At 46.3% G+C, this 21,200-nt stretch overlaps 1 protein-coding gene across 1 annotated transcript in view; it reads right to left on the bottom strand.

Moving 5' to 3' along the window:
* The window catches only part of LOC147733247 (uncharacterized), a 531,395-nt gene that overhangs the window by 173,218 nt on the left and 336,977 nt on the right, over positions 1-21,200 (bottom strand). Inside the window, exon 4 of the mRNA XM_086957810.1 lies at positions 12,605-12,696. The gene's annotated coding sequence lies outside the window, so the exon portion shown is untranslated. The remainder of the gene's footprint in view (positions 1-12,604; positions 12,697-21,200) is intronic.

Here is a 21,200-nt window from a genome sequence, read left to right on the forward strand (position 1 = left end):
CCAAAAGTTTGCTGGAGCGCCGTGGGGTCTCGCTGGGGGTGGATTGATTCCGCTCAGAGGAAACCCCTAGATAAGGATGAGTCGAGTCAGTGGTGAAAAGCAAGCGTGACAAAACAGAGCACAAAGGAGGGTATGTATGTATGTATAGCGTACTTATATAGGGCATACTGTAACCCAGAGGGTATCCTGGCGCTTTGACTCAAATCACGGCTTCACATACAGAGGAGGATTACACAGCCCAAGGAAAGAGGTGGGACTTCAGACCCTTTTTAAAAAGGGTCAACTCGTTCAGCTTCCTTTAAAGAAGGCGGAAGAGCATTCCATAATTTGGCGGCAGTGAAGCCAAAAGAGCGACCACCCATTTGTGTCCTCAGAATTCGGGGGACCGCCAACAAAAAAGCAGAGGAGGAGCGTAAGGGCCTAGCTGCCGAATACCAGTTGAATCTATTCTGGTAGCAGCTTACCAGGTAGTTGGTGTAGTCCGGGTGGGGCGGGAGCATAGGGGTTGATACTCGGAGGGGACCAGGGCGTAGGTGAAGTCCTAGCGGGAGATCTGGGTCGGAGCCCCAATCCACATGTAGCCATCAGGTGCGATCAGCTGAAATCTGGTCAGCCAGGAGCATAGTGAAAAAAAATGGTGCCTAACACAGCACTTGCTTTTCTTTTGTTTCTCCCTTTTTGTCTTCATCTAAAGTGATTTTCTAGACGTGCTTAAATATTAAAAACATGTGTTTTATATATATACATACATACACACACACACATATACATATATATATATATATATATATACATATATATATATATATATATATATATATATATATATATATATATATATATATATATATATATATATATATATATATATATATATATATATATATATATATATATATATCCAACACAAACCCCCTGAATCTTTGAGAGGACACTCTGCAACATCCCGCCCTCCGGCTCTGTTTTAGCAGTCCGCTTTGCCAGCCTCACTCATTCTCCATGCCGACGCGTTTCGAAGCATTACAGCTTCTTCTTCCTGGGCTGCCATCAAAACCACACTTGAAACGCATTGATCAATTTTGAAGCATTTTATTTAAACAGTGCCTCCCTCAGGGGCGTGTCCTTTGTTACACGCACGTGATGATTTGTGGGGCATGTAGTCTTCCAAATGCGTCAATGTTCATAACTTTAAGTAAGTTCAAGAGGTAAGATTCTGTTGTGGCAAAATTAATGGTATTTGATTGACCTTTAGTAGGCGGTGGGGATATGGTTGCGGACTCACGTGCTATCTGGATGTTGCGCTGTGAACGTTCCATTTTCCTTAGTAGTTGGAACTACAGCCCCTTTTAGCCAGCGATGTGTTTTTCTCCAGCCAAAGGTGGTGCCGCTCTCCGCGGCCGGGGCGACCGCGTGCAAAAATCGAACACAAACCCCCTGAATCTTTGAGAGGACACTCTGCAACATCCCACCCTCCGGCTCTGTTTTAGCAGTCCGCTTTGCCAGCCTCACTCATTCTCCATGCCGACGCGTTTCGAAGCATTACAGCTTCTTCTTTCTGGGCTGCCATCAAAACCACACTTGAAACGCATTGATCAATTTTGAAGCATTTTATTTAAACAGTGCCTCCCTCAGGGGCGTGTCCTTTGTTACACGCACGTGATGATTTGTGGGGCATGTAGTCTTCCAAATGCGTCAATGTTCATAACTTTAAGTAAGTTCAAGAGGTAAGATTCTGTTGTGGCAAAATTAATGGTATTTGATTGACCTTTAGTAGGCGGTGGGGATATGGTTGCGGACTCACGTGTTATCTGGATGTTGCGCTGTGAACGTTCCATTTTCCTTAGTAGTTGGAACTACAGCCCCTTTTAGCCAGCGATGTGTTTTTCTCCAGCCAAAGGTGGTGCCGCTCTCCGCGGCCAGGGCGACCGCGTGCAAAAATCCAACACAAACCCCCTGAATCTTTGAGAGGACACTCTGCAACATCCCGCCCTCCGGCTCTGTTTTAGCAGTCCGCTTTGCCAGCCTCACTCACTCTCCATGCCGACGCGTTTCGAAGCATTACAGCTTCTTCTTCCTGGGCTGCCATCAAAACCACACTTGAAACGCATTGATCAATTTTGAAGCATTTTATTTAAACAGTGCCTCCCTCAGGGGCGTGTCCTTTGTTACACGCACGTGATGATTTGTGGGGCATGTAGTCTTCCAAATGCGTCAATGTTCATAACTTTAAGTAAGTTCAAGAGGTAAGATTCTGTTGTGGCAAAATTAATGGTATTTGATTGACCTTTAGTAGGCGGTGGGGATATGGTTGCGGACTCACGTGCTATCTGGATGTTGCGCTGTGAACGTTCCATTTTCCTTAGTAGTTGGAACTACAGCCCCTTTTAGCCAGCGATGTGTTTTTCTCCAGCCAAAGGTGGTGCCGCTCTCCGCGGCCGGGGCGACCGCGTGCAAAAATCCAAAACAAACCCCCTGAATCTTTGAGAGGACACTCTGCAACATCCCACCCTCCGGCTCGGTTTTAGCAGTCCGCTTTGCCAGCCTCACTCATTCTCCATGCCGACGCGTTTCGAAGCATTACAGCTTCTTCTTTCTGGGCTGCCATCAAAACCACACTTGAAACGCATTGATCAATTTTGAAGCATTTTATTTAAACAGTGCCTCCCTCAGGGGCGTGTCCTTTGTTACACGCACGTGATGATTTGTGGGGCATGTAGTCTTCCAAATGCGTCAATGTTCATAACTTTAAGTAAGTTCAAGAGGTAAGATTCTGTTGTGGCAAAATTAATGGTATTTGATTGACCTTTAGTAGGCGGTGGGGATATGGTTGCGGACTCACGTGCTATCTGGATGTTGCGCTGTGAACGTTCCATTTTCCTTAGTAGTTGGAACTACAGCCCCTTTTAGCCAGCGATGTGTTTTTCTCCAGCCAAAGGTGGTGCCGCTCTCCGCGGCCAGGGCGACCGTGTGCAAAAATCCAACACAAACCCCCTGAATCTTTGAGAGGACACTCTGCAACATCCCGCCCTCCGGCTCTGTTTTAGCAGTCCGCTTTGCCAGCCTCACTCACTCTCCATGCCGACGCGTTTCGAAGCATTACAGCTTCTTCTTCCTGGGCTGCCATCAAAACCACGCTTGAAACGCATTGATCAAGTGTGGTTTTGATGGCAGCCCAAGAAGAAGAAGCTGTAATGCTTCGAAACGCGTCGGCATGGAGAATGAGGGAGGCTGGCAAAGCGGACTGCTAAAACAGAGCCGGAGGGCGGGATGTTGCAGAGTGTCCTCTCAAAGATTCAGGGGGTTTGTGTTGGATTTTTGTATGCGGTCGCCCCGGCGCGGAGAGCGGCACCACCTTTGGCTGGAGAAAAACACATCGCTGGCTAAAAGGGGCTGTAGTTCCAACTACTAAGGAAAATGGAACGTTCACAGCGCAACATCCAGATAGCACGTGAGTCCGCAACCATATCCCCACCGCCTACTAAAGGTCAATCAAATACCATTAATATTGCCACAACAGAATCTTACCTCTTGAACTTACTTAAAGTTATGAACATTGACGCATTTGGAAGACTACATGCCCCACAAATCATCACGTGCGTGTAACAAAGGACACGCCCCTGAGGGAGGCACTGTTTAAATAAAATGCTTCAAAATTGATCAATGCGTTTCAAGTGTGGTTTTGATGGCAGCCCAAGAAGAAGAAGCTGTAATGCTTCGAAACGCGTCGGCATGGAGAATGAGTGAGGCTGGCAAAGCGGACTGCTAAAACAGAGCCGGAGGGCGGGATGTTGCAGAGTGCCCTCTCAAAGATTCAGGGGGTTTGTGTTGGATATATATATATATATATATATGCTGCATGGCAAAACACTTATAAGGTCTCAAAGGCAAGACCTATTGACTTTGTCGCTGATCTCTGTGTTTCTCTTCCTCCTTTTCCTCTTTTGTGTTTTTTTTCTCTTGATCTGGATCAGTCTGTTGACATAAACTAAGAGCAGGCTCCCTAACAGGAGTGCTGATGTGCCTCACCTGCAACCATAGGCTCAAATTTAGCACTGCTCACATTACAGAATAAGGGAAAGTACACCCTATGCTCATCAGCTGGTGTCAGAGAATGTGAGTTCCCTCTACTCTGCCAGCCATGCATGTAGGTGGTTCAGTCTATTTAAAGCAAAAGTGTGACAGGATAAGAAGGGGCTGCAGGAGCTGACGTAGCAGGCACGTGTCTCATCCATGTCACCTCTGGAATTAAACATCAGGGCTTGGAGGGATGTAAGCTTCTTCCCAGTGAAGACCACCTTGGAGCTGTCAACATGTCCCCCCTGGATAAGTGGGTTCTAACCAAGATTCGCTTGCATAAGACCTGGTTGGTGCACTCCCTCTCTGAAGCACAATATTCTGTCCAAAGGCGAAACTGACACAGCTTGGGAGACAGTGAGACGAGTGATGCCACCTGATTAGCAAAGGAGAACAGTAAGGCCCTCCAAGGCTCTCCGGATTCAGGGCTTTGGTGGTTAATAGAAGTGGGATGTAATCCTATAACATCAAAGTAAATCTAGAGAGCCCTGCTTCCGTGGCCACTAAGGGCTCACTCTGGGGACTCTGCCCACTAGCTCTCCGCAGGCTTGAAGAAGGAATCCAAGAGACGAGTAATGACTGGTCATGGAGTATGCAAAAACAACAGTTGATGTACAGAATGCATACCAATGTCATACATTCACCCCAGTACAGAGATCTGGGCCTAGGTCCATCGTTTTTTTGCTCACCATGCTATTCCAGTTTGAACCTAGCCATATGCAAATCAGTCTTGACCCTGTGCCCCAAGGGAACAGTCCAGCCCGAACTGCCAAGCCAGGTCCTCCCTGGACTGGAAACAAGCATCCTAGGACCGGTTTCGGGCTTTCAGCCCTCATCAGCCAGGATAGCTTGATTCCAGTGGCATGGAGAGCACGGGACTCACGTCTGAGCATAACCATCCCACTCGGGGTGACCTATGCTAAAGCAACAGTTGATGGATAGAATGCAGAAAAATGTCATACATTCACCGCAGTACAGAGATCTGGGCCTAAGTCCTTCGTTTTTTTGCTCACCTTGCCATTCCAGTTTGAACCTAGCCATATGCAAATCAGTCTTGACCAGCAACGGCCCGTGGAGGGAGTTTCGGTGGGGCGGGGGAGGGACAGGGTGGGGGGTGCTAAAAACTGGAGTATGGATAATTGAAGGTAAGTAAACAATTTAATAAATAAAACGAATTTCGTAGCGCACCCTGTATCACATTTTGCGATGAAGGGCGCGCTACGAAATTCGTTATATTTATTAAATTGTTTTCTTACCTTCAATTATCCATACTCCAGTTTTTAGCACCCCCCACCCTGTCCTTCTCCCGCCCGCCTCTCCGCCCCACAGAAACTCCCTCCACGGGCCGTGGCTGGTCTTGACGCTGTGCCCCATGGGAACAGTCCAGCCCGAACTGTTTTGCCAAAGTGCAACATTCTGTCCATCACCTTGTGTGCTTTGCTGTTCACCCTATGAGGGAAGGGTATGCCCAGACGTGGGTCCCGTGCTCACTGCGCCACTGGAGTCAAGTTATCCTGGCTGAAGACGGCTGATAGAAAATGGTCCTAGGATGCTTGATTTCGGTCTAGGGAAGACATTGCTTGGCAGTTCGGTCTGGACTGTCCCCATGAGGCACAGGGTCAAGACTGATTTGCATATGGCCATGTCTGAACTGGGGTGGTGTGGTGAGCAAACAAACGATGGATTAAACCCAGATCTGTGACTGGGGGTGAATGTTTTGCCAATGTGCAACATTCCGTCCATCACCTTGTGTGTTTTGTTGGACATGAAGTAGGCAACAAATGATGAAGGAAAACTGACAACTAGATAGGTCAGTTGGTTCTATAATTGGTAGAGACACTGGGAGCTTGATGGACATTAATGTACTTTTAGACCTCTCATTCCATATACATATTCTAGCTATGAAGTTTTTTTAAATATATTTTTTTCATTTTATACAGAAACGAAAAAGAAAATACTCAGTTATGATAACACATCAACTCGACACATTGAATAGATGTCATACAAGCCCCTGTGTCTACAGTACACATGCCCTCCAAAATGCTCTAAAATGAATCCAAGAACATTCTACTCGGCCCCTCTACCCTGAAACGTCATTCATCACCTTAGGTAAAACGTGTTAATGAATGTTGCATAACTAGAAACAATTGTGAATGTAACCAACTAATCAACCCACTAATGCTACACAATGCTAAATGGTAAAGGCTGAATCCGCCATAAACGTACCATGTTGCTCATAAACTCATTATAGATAGTATCCTTGATCTGCTTGACCTTCTGCTATCAAAAGACCTGAGCCCTGATGTATTCTATGGAGGTCTTTACTATGTCCGTCAGGGTGGTCGAGGACATTATGTCTACCACCCTGACAGACAGAGGACAGCCATATTTAGAGATCAACGCCCACCCAGCACTGATCTCTGTACCTTCAGAGGAACCATACCTCAGAGGCACCACTTTCACAGCAGTTCCCCAGAATGTATCAAATGGATGGATGTCTGTTGTCACTTTCGATGGACATCTCCCAAAATGTTTGTTTTTCTCTCCAAAGTGTTTTCATAAACAATTAATTTGATCCTCACACCTAGGGAGTTTTTCCCTAGGTGTTTGTTGTATTGTTTATATTTTTCTGCCAAATGAAGACGTTGTCAAATCTCAAGGATGCAGAATCTTGGTTTCACCTCATGCCTCTTTCTTCCACCAGCCTACACTTCCTGCCTCTTTATCCCAGTCTTGCAGGTTCTTTTCCATCTTTCCTGTCTTGCTTTATTACTCTTTTGCTAGCTTTCTCTTCCTCTTTCTGTCTTTTCTGCCTTTCTTTCTCTCACCCTGGGCCAAAGTCTGTAGTAGAAAAATAAGTCCCTGTCCCTAAAAAAGAGTGTTGGGGCCCACCACTAGCAGCCACACACATTAAGCACTGCACATTAAGCATGGGCGGAAAATCCGTTCCGCTCGCGGATTTTCGGTAAATTCGCAATCCGCGAGATTCACGAATTTCCCGCAAAATCCGCGAGCAGAACGGATTGGGTCAAAAGTTCAAGCTGACTTTTTGTAACTATTTAAGAATGGCGCCGGCAAGGTGCCAGAGCCACTAAAATAGTTACAAAAGTCAGCTTCAACAGGAAGCACTAATAGATAAAGTAAAGCAGGTGCTAGAGTTGAAGCTCAAATTCAGTTACACAATCATTAATCACCCCAAACTTGGGGTGATTAATGACTTATGGCTGAGGGCAGAAGGGCACAAAGTGGGACAGAGGGCATGAGTTAGGCAGAGGGCAGAAAGGCACAGAAACCAGTGGGGCAGAGGGCAAAAGGGCACAAACAAGAGTGGGGCAGAGGGCAGAAAGGCACAAAAACAAGTGGTACAGAGGGCAGAAGGGCATAAAAAACGAGAGAGTGGCAGTGATGAACCAGGCAAAAAAAAAACGCGAACACGTAAAGTGCCCCGCGAACACGCAAAGCTCCCCGCGAACACCCGCGAACATGCGAAAATAAAAAATCCGCAAATTTGCACGAATTCGCAAATTTTGCGGATTGCGAATTTGCAAATCTGCAAATTCGCGCATCGCGAATTCACAAAATTCACCCACAATCACACCACCAACCAAACTATTTCAGTGCATCTCCTGAATATATACTTCTGCTGACAAGACTCAGGCTATCAATGGACTCAGGAGCACTATGCTCGGAAGCCATTACACAGCACAAACAGAGACCCTACCCATTCCAGTAATAATGTTTATCAGTAGATCCTTACAAATGAGCAAGGGTCATGTTGCCTGGAGTGCTCACTGATCATCATATTCTCAAAAAAGAGCAATTGGTCTTAGTGTGGCCGTACAACTAATTCCTCCAAACCCAAGTAAATGCCTATAATGTCCTCAATACAAACAAACCAAGCTTCTTCCTAGGCAGAGATCAATGTCGAGGGTGAGCTGCTAGGATTTGCAGCATGAACATCCTCAGTATACTCCATTCCTCCTCTTCGACCTCTCTGTCTACATTTAATATGATGCACAACAATGGACTTCTCAATCACCTTCAATCGGTATATATCTCAGACGACTCTCGCAAATGGTACAAACCCATACTTACAGATTACAGCAAAAAGTTAGACTTGGAGACCTGTACTCCCCATTTCACGTGGTCACATGTGGCGCCTCTTAAGAAGCTCTCCTCTTTTTCGCCTTTCACTCTTCTGAGGTCCAATATCTTGGCTTCCACTCATAGGACGAATACCTAAAACATTCCCGGGTATCACACGACGCGGGGACCAATCTCAAATGCCTATAAGACATCAAGGATGGGCAAAACTAGCGAATACCGCCCCAAAAAAATCAACAATTGCAAAACGGGTGTGCAAATCCTAGGCCCAACACACCTACTAAAAGTACATATCAGCACTGAAATAAGAGCAATAATGCAAATTAAACTGATTGACCATTCCTTCCTCCAGAAAACAATCCCAGCGCACTGGGTGCATCCGCAAATTGTGCCTGCACTAGGGCGATGCTGTTTACGATGGCCCCCCACAAATCCAATACCAATTAGTCATGTCTCATTATTAGGCACAGGAAAAACAGCTGTCTCACCCCATCTGAGAAGGCACTAATGGCTGCCCATGCTATCCAGGATTTATTTTAAGTCTATGTGCCTCCCTTACAAATGCATAAAAGGCTCAGTACCCATGTAACTGTAAGAAAAGATTTGATCTACCAAATCTTGTGCCCAAGTCACTCCAATTAGGAAAACCTCCTTGAGATCCCAGAGAAAAATACATAACCTGAAAAGACTGCCACTTCACTATCACTCACATATGCCTCTGGAACACCTTCTGCTGGGCATCAGCATCAACCAAGAAAGTCTGTTCTTCAGAGCGGAACTAAAACACTCCTCTCTGAAACCCACCAAGGTTGGTGTCTTGTACGCTGCCACCATCGAATGGCTATCAAATGTTATGATATGCCACACACTATATCATGATTACACTCTTATGTCACAGCTACAGCATTCTTCTACAAGCAACATATATAAAAGAAAGAAACAGGTTTCAAGAAAGGTCCTGTCTTGATCCGCCCTTGGCTTGATTGACAGTGCCGAGAAAGGATTGTTATTAGTATGTTGTGTGGCACTGCTGGTTCACCTTCGAAAGCACCTGGAATCCCTCAATGTCATTTTGTTTAGAATCTCACTTTATTTCCCATTTCTTGCAAATTTCATTTGCACTTTGAATGTCTATACACCTATATTTAGTTTACACTTTGTAGTTATGCTTCCAATGCACATTTCAATGAAAAGGGAGAGGATGTAACCCTACCGCTAGAGCGGTCGACCTCTGACCTGGAGAACCGGGTTAGATTCTCAGCAACGACGCTCAACACCTTGTGATTCTGGGCAAATCACTTAATCTTCAAGGGCCTAACAAAAATGAATGTGTTAATCTGTAACTGGTGCTCATGTAAAGCGCTCTGACACCCTTCGGTCTAGTTCGCGCTATATAAAGCTCTAAAAAAAAAAAAGTATTTTATGATTTGACTACAACTGTGGCCCGTGTGAATGAATCCGCACAAAATGTGGCACTCGCTCAGTATGGTCAGCTAAGGTCTGCAATGTCAAATTTTATGTATGTCCCATGAAGGAGAAGAGAAGTTAAGTAGGCGCTCTAAAAGAAGTGTTTTCCCATTATATTTCCCGTAAGAATTTTTTTCTCGCAGCTACAGCAAAATCTGATTTACAGTTGGGACACTCATAGGTGTGGAAATTGGGGACATAAAAAATGGGGGACAAAACACAAGTTTGACAAGATAAAATAGTGATTTCATAAAAATCATGATCACATAGCCATCATTTTGCTACAAAAAAAGCCTATGGTTGAGAAAAGACTCTGGTAGGATGCACAGAAGGTGCTAGAGGTCTCTGCTGGAGGACGGGCCCTGCCGCCAATCCCCATGCACTTCGGGGGTTGTCATGCCCACGCACGTTGGGCAAAACGCTGTTAGGGAGGCGCTACAAACGTATGCAGTGCTGAATGCATATATATGGCAGGTGAATGGAGTGCATCATAAAAAAGCATCGAAATTTGCTTAAAAACAGCACAGTTAACGGTTGGTCATAGTTCCGCTACTGCAAGCCAGGAAATCCCTGGAATTTGCCGAATTTTTTATCATTAGACTGAGGTAAAGCTGGTATTGTTGCTCTTGTAATGTTACAACTTGAGAGATACAATCTATTAAAATGTCTGCGTCCTCCCTGCTCCAACACAACGAATTCCGGGTCAGGATATCCAGATATAAAACCCGGAAGTCGTTTGTGTTGGAGCAGGGAGACCGCAGAAATGTTAATAGATTTTATCTCTCGAGTTGCAATATCACAAGAGCAACAATACCAGCTTTACCTCCTTCTAATGATAAAAAAATTCGGCAGCACATAAAGTAGTGGCACAATCACGGTGCACCTGTTTTGTTGACGCAAAGCAACTTTTAATTGATGCTTGTTCTCAACGGTGGCTCCACACAACGCATCTATTAAATAATAGTACCATACAAAAAGATACTTCCCGTTTCATCTACATTCTGAAGAAAGTTCCGTTCCCGTAAGTACATCAAGGAACCGCTTAATATTTTTTGAAAACTGTCATGAAGAAGGTGTTTTTATCAAGTTATACCGAAACGCCGCGTCTACTGTTTTTGTGTAGTTTTCTTCATGTTTATGATCTTCAACGCTGTGTGTTGCAATTCATGTATTTTTTTTATTTGGTATGCTTAATTTATGTTTAGTTTTTCAACAACACTTTTTAATCAATAATTTTGAATAAACTTGAAATTTGAAATTCACTTGTATGAATATTTGTTTTAACTTATTTCCTGTTATATTTATTTGGCTCAACACATGACCCTAATATTTTTGCAAGGGACCTTTCTGTTTCATGTTACCCCGTCCTGATTATCTGAAACACAGGGTTTCTCCTTAATTTTTCCTGATTTATTACAATAACAGCTTTACTGTAATGCAGATTGCACGTTTAGCAATAGTCACCGGCCTTTGCCACTCAGAGCATCTCTTGTGTCTACTAGGAGAGGATGTGACAAACACAACTGCTCTGAGGAGACCAATATGCCAACAGGTTGTGCAAGTGAGTAGAGGATTTGGCACCATGAGACGGCCCTGGGACTGGCCGTTTCGGGCACCGGGCAATCCCCTGGTGCGCCGCAAGGGTGGGGGCTGGTTCTGGGCCTCTGGGGGCCGATTTTGTTTCAGGACCGTTTTTGCAGCATAGCTGCAAAATCGGCCCTGTAACAAAATCCGTCGAAAACCGGCCCCGGCAAAGAGTGTGGTGGCACACCCAACTCCCCCGGGGGAGAGGGGCCGGCCGAGCACTTTGCCAGGGCTGGTTTTCGTTCCCAGTCCGGCCCTGTGAGACGGTGCCTGGAAAGGAGACCTGTCAGACGTTTTGAGGGGCTCTGGTCCAAACTTTCATGTGGGACCCCACTTAGAGGTTCCTCCAAATGGCAGGAACACTAGTCCCCAACTTTAAAAGAGAAGTAGCCCTCAGGGAAAATAAGAATCTGGCAGCTTCAGCATCGGGCGCCATCTTATGGTATGGCTGTGTTCTGATACTTCATCATTTATAAACACACCTGTCTGCTTTAAAATCTGTAAATCATCCGGCCGTGAAAAAGTGTGAGGCGTGTGGCATCATGTCCTCTCTGCACTTGAATGTATTGGCCCTGCTGGTAAGAGACATCTGTCTGATGATCAGAGGCATTGACACCAGGTCACACAAAAAAAATCAGAGGCTCAGAAAAGATGTGTGTGTGAGTGTGAGAGGACCTTATATTTACCAATTAATGGCTTTTTAAACATCCGCTCAGAAATGTTGTCAGTAATTACAATGAATGCTGCTTACTTGCTTTCGTTAGTGTTGGGTTTAGAGGGACGATCACGAATATACATTTTCAGCAATCAGTACTGATTTCAGATTTTTTTCCAGTTATTTGGTCGGCCTCCATCGATTAACAAAGCTATAGGATCCTAAGAAGAACTATATGGAAACAACTGGACACCATCTCTAATCCATTAGAATAAATTAATTGCCTCTTTAAAAACGTATATTCCGAAGATTACATTTGCAATAGAAAAGCCATTTTTAAATGTACTAACCAAACATGTCTCTCCTTTGTTTTAAAATGATGTGAATTATAAACCGCAGGCCTCCTTTATATGTGGAAAAGATGCATTGTGGTGTACAAAAATTACTATCACCTTTTAACATTAATTTCTATGTGTAATACTATCGATTTGTTTTGTTATTGTACAACACTCTCAATCAGAGGGCATCGGTGATATAAACAGAACATGATCAGAAACCTCTACGAGGTCTTTAGGGCAATCTTTCCATTCGTCAATTAATGTATTATTTGTGCATGACAGGCATTATTAAATGTTTATAAATGCATGCAATTAATAGTGCCATGAATTCATTGCTTAGCGTGACAAACAAGTAAATAGGAAAAGGTGTGGACTACTGTACCTAAGATGGACGTCAGCACGCTTTACATAATTATCAATGGGTGGCGGTCTAGATCTCCAGTATGGTGGTGAATCAGGCCTCTATTGCAATACCTTGGGAGACAATGAACAATATGTTAAGGTTTATATTTATTTCTGCATCACACGAAGTGTAGCAACAACTGAGTGGAGTACGGGGTTGAGTAGGAGGGAAGAGAAGGCAGCTAGGGAGATGGGGAGAAAACGAGAGAGAGCAAGAGGCAGCAGGTTGGAACGAGTTAGGGAAAGGGGATGACAGTGGGGATCAGGAGAGAATGAGGATACGGAAAGTCAATTATAGGTCAAGATAATATTTAAATAGGTAGCTTTATTGTGTGAAAATTAAAGAGATCTTCAGGTAGTGAATTCAGGAAAGATGGAATTGTGACAGATAAGGACTGGGTGGTGGCTGAGTGGGAATTGAGCTTTAAAACATGCATGTGAATGCCTATGATGTTTACACAGCAAATCTGGTACACTGGTTATACCCAGAAAACAAACCCATTCCTATTAATGTCAAAAGCATCACTTCCCATTTGATATAGGGATGCCATTGTACATTTCTATGCCAATTATGCACTGTTGGGACTGGAATATCCCCTGCATAATGTAGTCATGCCCCCTGCCCTGTGTGCCTGGACTACATACCTGTGATCCTGTTTTTTGATTATTTTGGTTATGCCACACACTAATTCCAAGTGCATACATGGACCTAGGCCCGGTCTTTTGACAATGTTATGTTTTGTATCTAGTCCTGAACAGGGTTGGGCGCACCAAGAACACTCTCCTAGTGATAGTGGATTACAGTCCCTGTTGCAAATTTAATGTGTGGAGCATGGTTGTGGTAGGGTACTACGGTTGGTGAATTATAGTGACAGGCTTTTACCTGTGAGACATGAATGTGTGCTTTCAGGTCAATTTATATAAAGTTCTGCTGTTCATGATGAACCCAGATTCCCGTAAGTGACATTCTGTGTTTTGTACTTGTGCGTGTGTAAAAGACGTGATGGTGCGCCATGCACAAGTGATACAGGCCTGCGGGTTTCATTTTGGAAACCCCACAGCCAGGATCAGAGAACAAGATGGAGGAGAGATGTGCTTCTTCAGACAGTTTATTTCTTTTGCTGGCATCTCCTAGATGGGAGAGGGGAGCACAGGCACTATGGCGGGGAAAGAGGAGAAAGGCTATTGTTAGACCTGTGATCCCTGGTTGGCTGAGGTAGGTACCTTAGGCCCAGAGCCGGACTGGCTACCGGGCGTTTTGGCATGCTGCCGAGCTGGGGGCTGATGTCACTGCGGTGGGGCTAATTTTGTTGATGGAGACCTATGTGTGCTTCGAAATAAACAAAGCAAAACGAATTTTGTTCAGCCACGCATGTCCCCATCAACAAAATCAGCCCCCAGCTCGGCAGCATGCCAAAACGCCCGATAGCCAGTCCGGCCCTGCTTAGGCCAAGTAGGGACCCGTGTTCCAATGCCAGGGAAAGGAAGGTCACCTTCTTAGAAAGCCCCGCTCACCCCCTTGGTTGCTTGGCACAAGCAGTCAGGCTTATCTTCAAGGCAAATGTGTAACGTATTTGCAACCACTCTCACAACAACCCAATGATGACACCACAAATAGACTCCACATGAGTTTTAAAAAACGAGTATAAACTTTATATACAAAGATGTACGATAAGACCACATGATATAAATCCAACATATGCGGTTGTGTACTATTTCTCCTGGCCGGTTGTTAGGCCAGCCGCCGCTTGTAATATCTGGCGGTATTAATGAGCACTTCTAAACATTCTCCTGTACTCCTAATATCATGTCATACAGTTTGTAATGCTAGATTCAGGCACTTTTGCAATGTAAAAATACTGTAAGGTGTAACGCAGAAATCAGACACTCTGCAATGAAAAGGATGCAAAGCATAACGCAACAATCAGGCACATTGCAAGGTTAAATAATGCAATGCGTAATACAACCACCAGGTATGTTGTTATGCAGAAATAATGCAATGCGTAATACACTAATCAGGTAATCCGTTATGCAGGAACAATTCAATGCGCAATACGCTAATCAGGTAGTTCGTTATGCAGAAACAAGGCCATGCGTCATACGACAATCAGGTAGTTTGCTATGCAGATAAAATGCCATGCATCATACACTAATCAGGTAATTCATTATGCAGGAATATGCAATGCGTAATACTCTAATTAGGTACTCCGTACTGTAGAAATGATGCAATGGTAATACGACAGTCAGGTACTCCGTGCTGCAGAAAAGGATTAATGCGTAATACACTCAGGCCCGATCACCAGGCCTTAGGCGGTTTCTCCGCCTCTCCTTCTGACTTGCAGTCAGCCTCTCCACAGTTTCCCCCAACACAGTACGATGTAATCAAACATGCAGCTCCGCACTCCAGCCCCCTGTACTGCCACTCCCTTTGCAATAAGGGCCGCTATACGAGCCGATGCAGAGACTCATGCTGCCGACACGAGAAAGAGGCAGAGAGCGTCTCCCTCCGAGCCCGCCCAAGGAGTCGACACACATTACCTGGGGGGCGTGAACTCATTCTCCTCTCCTCATCCAGCGGCTGGGCCTCCAATGCAGCTTTGTGAATTAGCAACAGCGGTTCGGGCCGGCAACTCAGCTCCTCCGGGACTGCCAGCCTGGGCCACTACAGTTACGTAGATCTTAGGCTGCCACAAAGCACACACAGCATCTCTGAGTCTTCCTTAAGCTTCGGGTGCACGATCACTGGGAACTCCACAAACAGGTCTCAGGTTGCACGAAGAACACGTGTACAGCATCACTGAGACTCACTTTAACTCCGGTGCACACAATAAAAAGGCAAATCCTCGCAAAGGTCTAACGGTGCACAACGCACACAGCATCGATGAGACTCACTTGGATTCCGGTGCGCACAATAACAAGGCAACTCTTCATGATGGTCTCACAGTACACAACACACGTGCACACATCGTCGATGAGACTCACTTGGATTCCGGTGCACAAGATCACTGGACAATACTCAAAATGGGGTTCAGGCTGCACAAAGCACACGCCACAGCGTCGCTGATCCTTGCTTGGACTCCGGGTGTCCATGATCACAGGGCACGCCTTACGAGGGTCTCAGGCTGCAAAAAGCATGCACACACAGCCGCTGAGACTCTCATGGAAACTTTTGTGTTCCTGTGTTTCCGAAACAGGGAGCCAGCTCACCTCGGGCCCTTGGGGATGAGTTACTTCAGGACACAGCAAAGTCCCTTTAGCTTTTCCTTGGTTAAAACAGGAAACTGCAGGCCAGCCATAGAACACACAGCAAGGGTCAGTCCTATCCTTCAGTCTCTTCAGTTGTTTCTTCCTTGGCAAAGGTCCTCTTGACCACGAAGTAGCTCCAGTCTTGTTCACATTTGATCAAGCCAGTCTCCAAAGTTCAGGGGCTTCAGCTCTCATAGTTAAACCCTTAAATAGCTTTGAAGTATTTGTGCTTCAAGGGGCACTGGCCCCTGTTCAAACCAGTTTGGGTGCCTCTCTGCCAGTGACACCTTTCTTTCTTTGATTAGTGGGGGTCTGGATTCTCAATCACTCAGCAGGAGATAGGACAATTGTTTTATAGCAGCAACCCAGGCCTCTTCACCTCTAGGGGCTTCTCCTTCCCCTACACTCCAGATGCAGGTCAACCTGTTGCTGTCTCACCTCATCTCCTGGGTCAAGGCATTCCCCAGATCCTATAGCTTTCAAATCCAGAGAGTCAATCCACATTGAGGCAGAGACACACTAATGTTAGAGCACAAAAACTCAGCCACTTCTAAAAGAGTGGCTTCTAAACACACAGTGCAAAAACCACCTTCATAAAAAGATTTGTTATTACACGGTGAGTTCAGGCATACTAAACTTCACCTTTCCATCTTAAGCTTTTAGGAAGATAGGCTGGAAAACATATTACACAGCTTCTCCATTCTGTCCTATGGGCAAGATGGCCTTTCAACATTGAAAAACGAAGTGGAGATTATTTCACTGTCAGTACATGGCACACACCTTAGTACATGTCCTACCTTTCACATGCACTGCACCCTGCCCAAGAGGGTACCCTAGACCTACCATAGGGGTGTCTGATGTGCATAGAAAGGAAAGGGTAAGGTCTGGCAAGTGAGTGCACCTGTCAGAACAACTTTGCAGTTTAACAAACTGTGCAGAAGCCCTGCAAAGGCAGGCATGAGTTCCCTTTTTGAGGCTTCTTGTGTGGGTGGCACAAATAGTGCTCCAGGCCCAATAGTAGCAGTTGCATTAACATTCCAATACCAATAATCAACAACCAATTACCATTACACTTTATACAGGGAGCACTTGCACTTTGACACTGTTTAGCAGTGGCAAAGTGTCCAAAGCATCTAAGTTAGCAACACAAAATCTATCACAGCACCAAAAATAGAGGCCGTAAAGGCAAAAAGTCAGGGTAATCATGCCAAGAAAGGCCAGGTCTAACACGTGTCCCCCCCAGCCGAAAAGTGAGGAGAACTACCCACTCTCATCGGAGTTCTCATCACTAAGGTGGAAAAAGCTGGACAGACCATCAGCATTGGCGTGTTCTGTTCCAGGGCGGTGTTCTACCGTGAAGTAAATTCCCTGTAGGGAGATGGAGCACCTCAACAGTTTTGGGTTCTCACCCCTCATCTGCATCAACCATCTGAGGGGCCTGTGGTCTGTCTGAGCCAGGAACTGAGACCTAAACAAGTAGGCCTCAGCTTCTTCAGTGCCCAGACCACAGCAAAAGCTTCCCTTTCAATTGCACTCCACCTCTGTTCCCTGGGAAGTAGCCTCGGCTAACGAAAGCTACTGGTGGGTCAAAGCCCTCGTCATTCAATTGGGAAAGTACAGCTCCCACACAATGCTCTGAAGCATCTGTCTGCACTACAAATTCCTTGGAGAAATCAGGTGCCTTGAGAACGGGCGCTGTCCACATGCCAGTTTTCAGGGTATCAAAAGCGGTCTGGCAGGCATGAGTCCAGATCACCTTCTTGGGCTGTTTCTTTGACATTAGTTCTGTCAAGGGGGCAACAATGGTGCCATACCCCTTCACGAACTCTCAGTTATACCCAGTGAGTCCTAGAAAGGCCCTCACTCCTGCCTGGGTCTAGGGGGGTTACCAAGCCAGAATGGTATCGATCTTTGCCTGTAGGGGCGCCACCCGGCCGCTCCCTACCTGGTGTCCTAAGTACACCACCTAACCCTGCCCTATCTGGCACTTACTTGCCTTGATACTCAGGCCTGCCCTCTGCATGACCTTCAGCACTTCACAGAGGTGTTGCAAATGTTCCTCCCAACTGGAGCTGAACGTCGCAATGTCGTCCAGGTAGGCGGCGCTGAATTCCTCCAGCCTACTCAACACCTAGTTAACCAGTCTCTTGAAGGTGGCAGGGGCATTCTTCAACCCAGAGGGCATAACCCTGAACTGGTAGTGCCCCTTTGGCGTTGAGAACGCTGACCTCTCCTTGGCCTCCTCGGTCAAGGCAATCTGCCAGTTCTCAGAGGTAAAGTCAAATGTACTGAGGTACCGGGCAGCTCCCAGCTGATCCACCAGCTCATCAGCTCTGGTGATGGGATGGGATGCGCATCAGTCTTAGTGATGGCATTGAGCCCACGGTAGTCCACACAGAACCGTAATTCTGGGGTGGCACAAGGCGCAGTAGCTTTTGGCACCAGGACCACTGGGCTAGCCCAGGGGCTGCTGGATGGCTCATTCACCCCCATGCATGTGTGTATGTTAGCGAATTGAGTTGAGTACCCAATATCAGGTGGCCTTCTTAAAAATTAATTGTTTACGATAATTTTGTATTAATTTTTTCTATCACTGGTGCGTTATTAATTATGTGTGTTCTTAAAAAACAAAAAATATGAGTCCGAAAAATGTATTTATGATGAATCATGTCTTTTTTATATGAAAAACTGAAATGAAAAAACTGCCTTAAATAAAAATAAAAACTATGATAAAGTAAAACACTGTTATACAATTCTGTCACCTTTCTTAATTATTTGATGTATATTGCTTATTGATACGTATGACCACTGAAGGAACATTTTTCTAGAACATCATTCACCCCTAGAGCCAGCATCTTGGAAACCTCCTCCTTAATGCTGGCCCTGACCTTATCAGCCACTCTGTAAAATGTTTGTTTTACAGGTAGACTGTCTCCAGTGTCCACATCATGGATACACCAATGGGTGACTCCTGGAGACAGGGAGAACAGGGAGGCGAACTGACACAATACCTGGCGACAGTCCCTCTGCTGTTCCGGGGTCAGGGTAGGCGAGGGGTTCACCCCATCCACTGACCCATCCATCTCCTTGGATGACAGGAGGTCAGGAAGCGGTTCACTCTCCTCTTCTGCCCCATCATCGGTAGCCAAGAGCATGGTCACCTCTGACCTGTCGAAGTGTGGTTTGAGGTGGTTCACATGGAAGACCCTCAAAGGGTTCCTAGGTGACTGGAAGTCAACCAGGTAGCGCACTCCACTCCTGCGCTCCACCACCTCATAAGGCCCAGTCCACTTGTCCTGGAGCGCGCAAGGCTCCACTGGTGCCATCACCCTCACTTTCTGCCCAGGTTTAAACTCGACCAGAGTGGCATTCTGGTCGTACCACAGTTTCATCTCTTCCTGGCTGGCTTCCAGATTCGCCTGAGCGAGTTGCCTGAAACACCTCATTTGGTTCCTGAAGGCCAGCATGTATCATCCTTGGGGGGACGGAGAGCGGGTTACTGGGAGCCTTCTCCCAGCCCTCCTTCACCCAACTCAGGGGTCCTCTTACAGGGTGTCCATACTGGAGCACAATGGGACTGAACCCTAAGGATTTTTGTGGCACCTCCCTGTAAGCAAACAGCAGGCATGCTAAGAGGACGTCCCACTTATGCCTCATGGGTTCCTCAAGACCCATAAACATGCCTTTCAGGGTCTGGGTAAATATCTCAATCAGACCATTACTCTGGGGGTGGTAAGGGTTGGTGAACTTGTAGGTTACACCGCACTCCTTCCACAGAGATTTCATATACCTAGATATGAAATTAGTACCCCTGTCGGACACCACCTCTCTGGGGAACCACATGCGGGAAAAAATCCCTATCAGTGCACGGCCCACCACAGGGGCTTTCACCGTCAGGAGAGGGATGGCTTTGGGGTACCGGGTGGTATGGTCCACCAAGAGCAGGATGAACCTGTTGCCCATGGCTGTCTTGGGATCCAGCGGCCCCACAATGTCAGTGCCCACCCTCTCAAAGGGGATGCTGACCACCGGGAAAGGTTGGAAGGGAGCCTTGCACTTCCTTCTAATTCTTCCCACTTGCCTGGCAAGTCTGACAGGTCCTGCAATAAGTATCCGAACTGTTGCGCATTTGAGGCCAGTAAAGGCGAGTGACAAGCCTCTCAAAGGTCTTGTCCTGCCCCAAATGTCCTGCTAAAGGTACATCATGAGCCAACCCCAGTAGAAAGGTTCTGAAGCACTGGGTACCACAAGCACATGGGCCTACTCAGGCTCAGCATCCATAGGCTCACAGTACAGGAGATCATTCTCCCAGTAAATCAAGTGAGATCCAGACTGATCACCTGCTGCCTGGTTTTCTGCCTGTTGCTGCAAACCCACAAGAGAAGGGCACTTCTTCTGCTCCTCATAGAATTCCTCCCTGGAGGGCCCGCCTTCCTGCTGCCATTCAGTCAGCTCAGGTAGGTCACCCAGTTCAGCCACTTATTCCCCCGTAGGTGCCACGGCATCCTTCTCAAAGGGTGCTTCCTTTTGGACTGTGGAAACTGTGGGGGCTGGTTTCCCGCACCCCCTGCCTCTTCTCTTTAGGGCAGGCACCTGGGCCACTGTTTCAGGCTCCAGGTCCTCTTGAATACCTTTACTGGCTGCCGTAGACCGAGTAGTTACACAAGCACACTCAGACAGACCCAACATCTCCAAATGCACCTGGTGCTCAACCTCCTTCTAGGAGGGAACTCTCCAGGTCATTTCCCAGCAGACAGTCTACAGTCATGGACGGACTTACAACAACCCTCAAAGAACTTGAGCCCCCCCACCCAAAGGGAGCCAGCGCCACCTTGCAGAGGTGCACTGAGTTGTCTGCTGCAACTAGAGGGTGAAACACATCAGGAATTACCTTCTCTTCAGACACCCAATGACACTGGACAGATGCCAAACTAGCTCCGGTGTCCCTCAGAGCCTCTACCCTCTTTCCATTGATGGTCACCCACTGCCTGTATCTTTTATTATTCTCAGGCAGAGAGATTTCTTGGACCATCTCTCGATCTCCCAATGAGACCAGAGTCATAATTGCTTGCTCCTCCCCATTCCAAGGACTCAACTCCTCCCCCAACGCTACACTCACTAATCCTGGTGTTAGCACACCAGTGGATGCAGATGACTTCTTGGGGCATCTAGGGGAAATATGACCCACTTCTTTACAGAAATAATAAGTAGGATGACCTTGGTTGTCCCGCTTGCCCTTATGGAGCCAGGCCCTCTTAGCTTTTGGGGACTGGGACCCTTTCACCTGAGAACTACTTTGGGGCCTTTTAGAGAACCCCTTGTGGTTACCC

This window comes from Lissotriton vulgaris, chromosome 2_1 (genome assembly GCF_964263255.1).
Source record: "Lissotriton vulgaris chromosome 2_1, aLisVul1.2, whole genome shotgun sequence".
NCBI lineage: Eukaryota > Metazoa > Chordata > Amphibia > Caudata > Salamandridae > Lissotriton > Lissotriton vulgaris.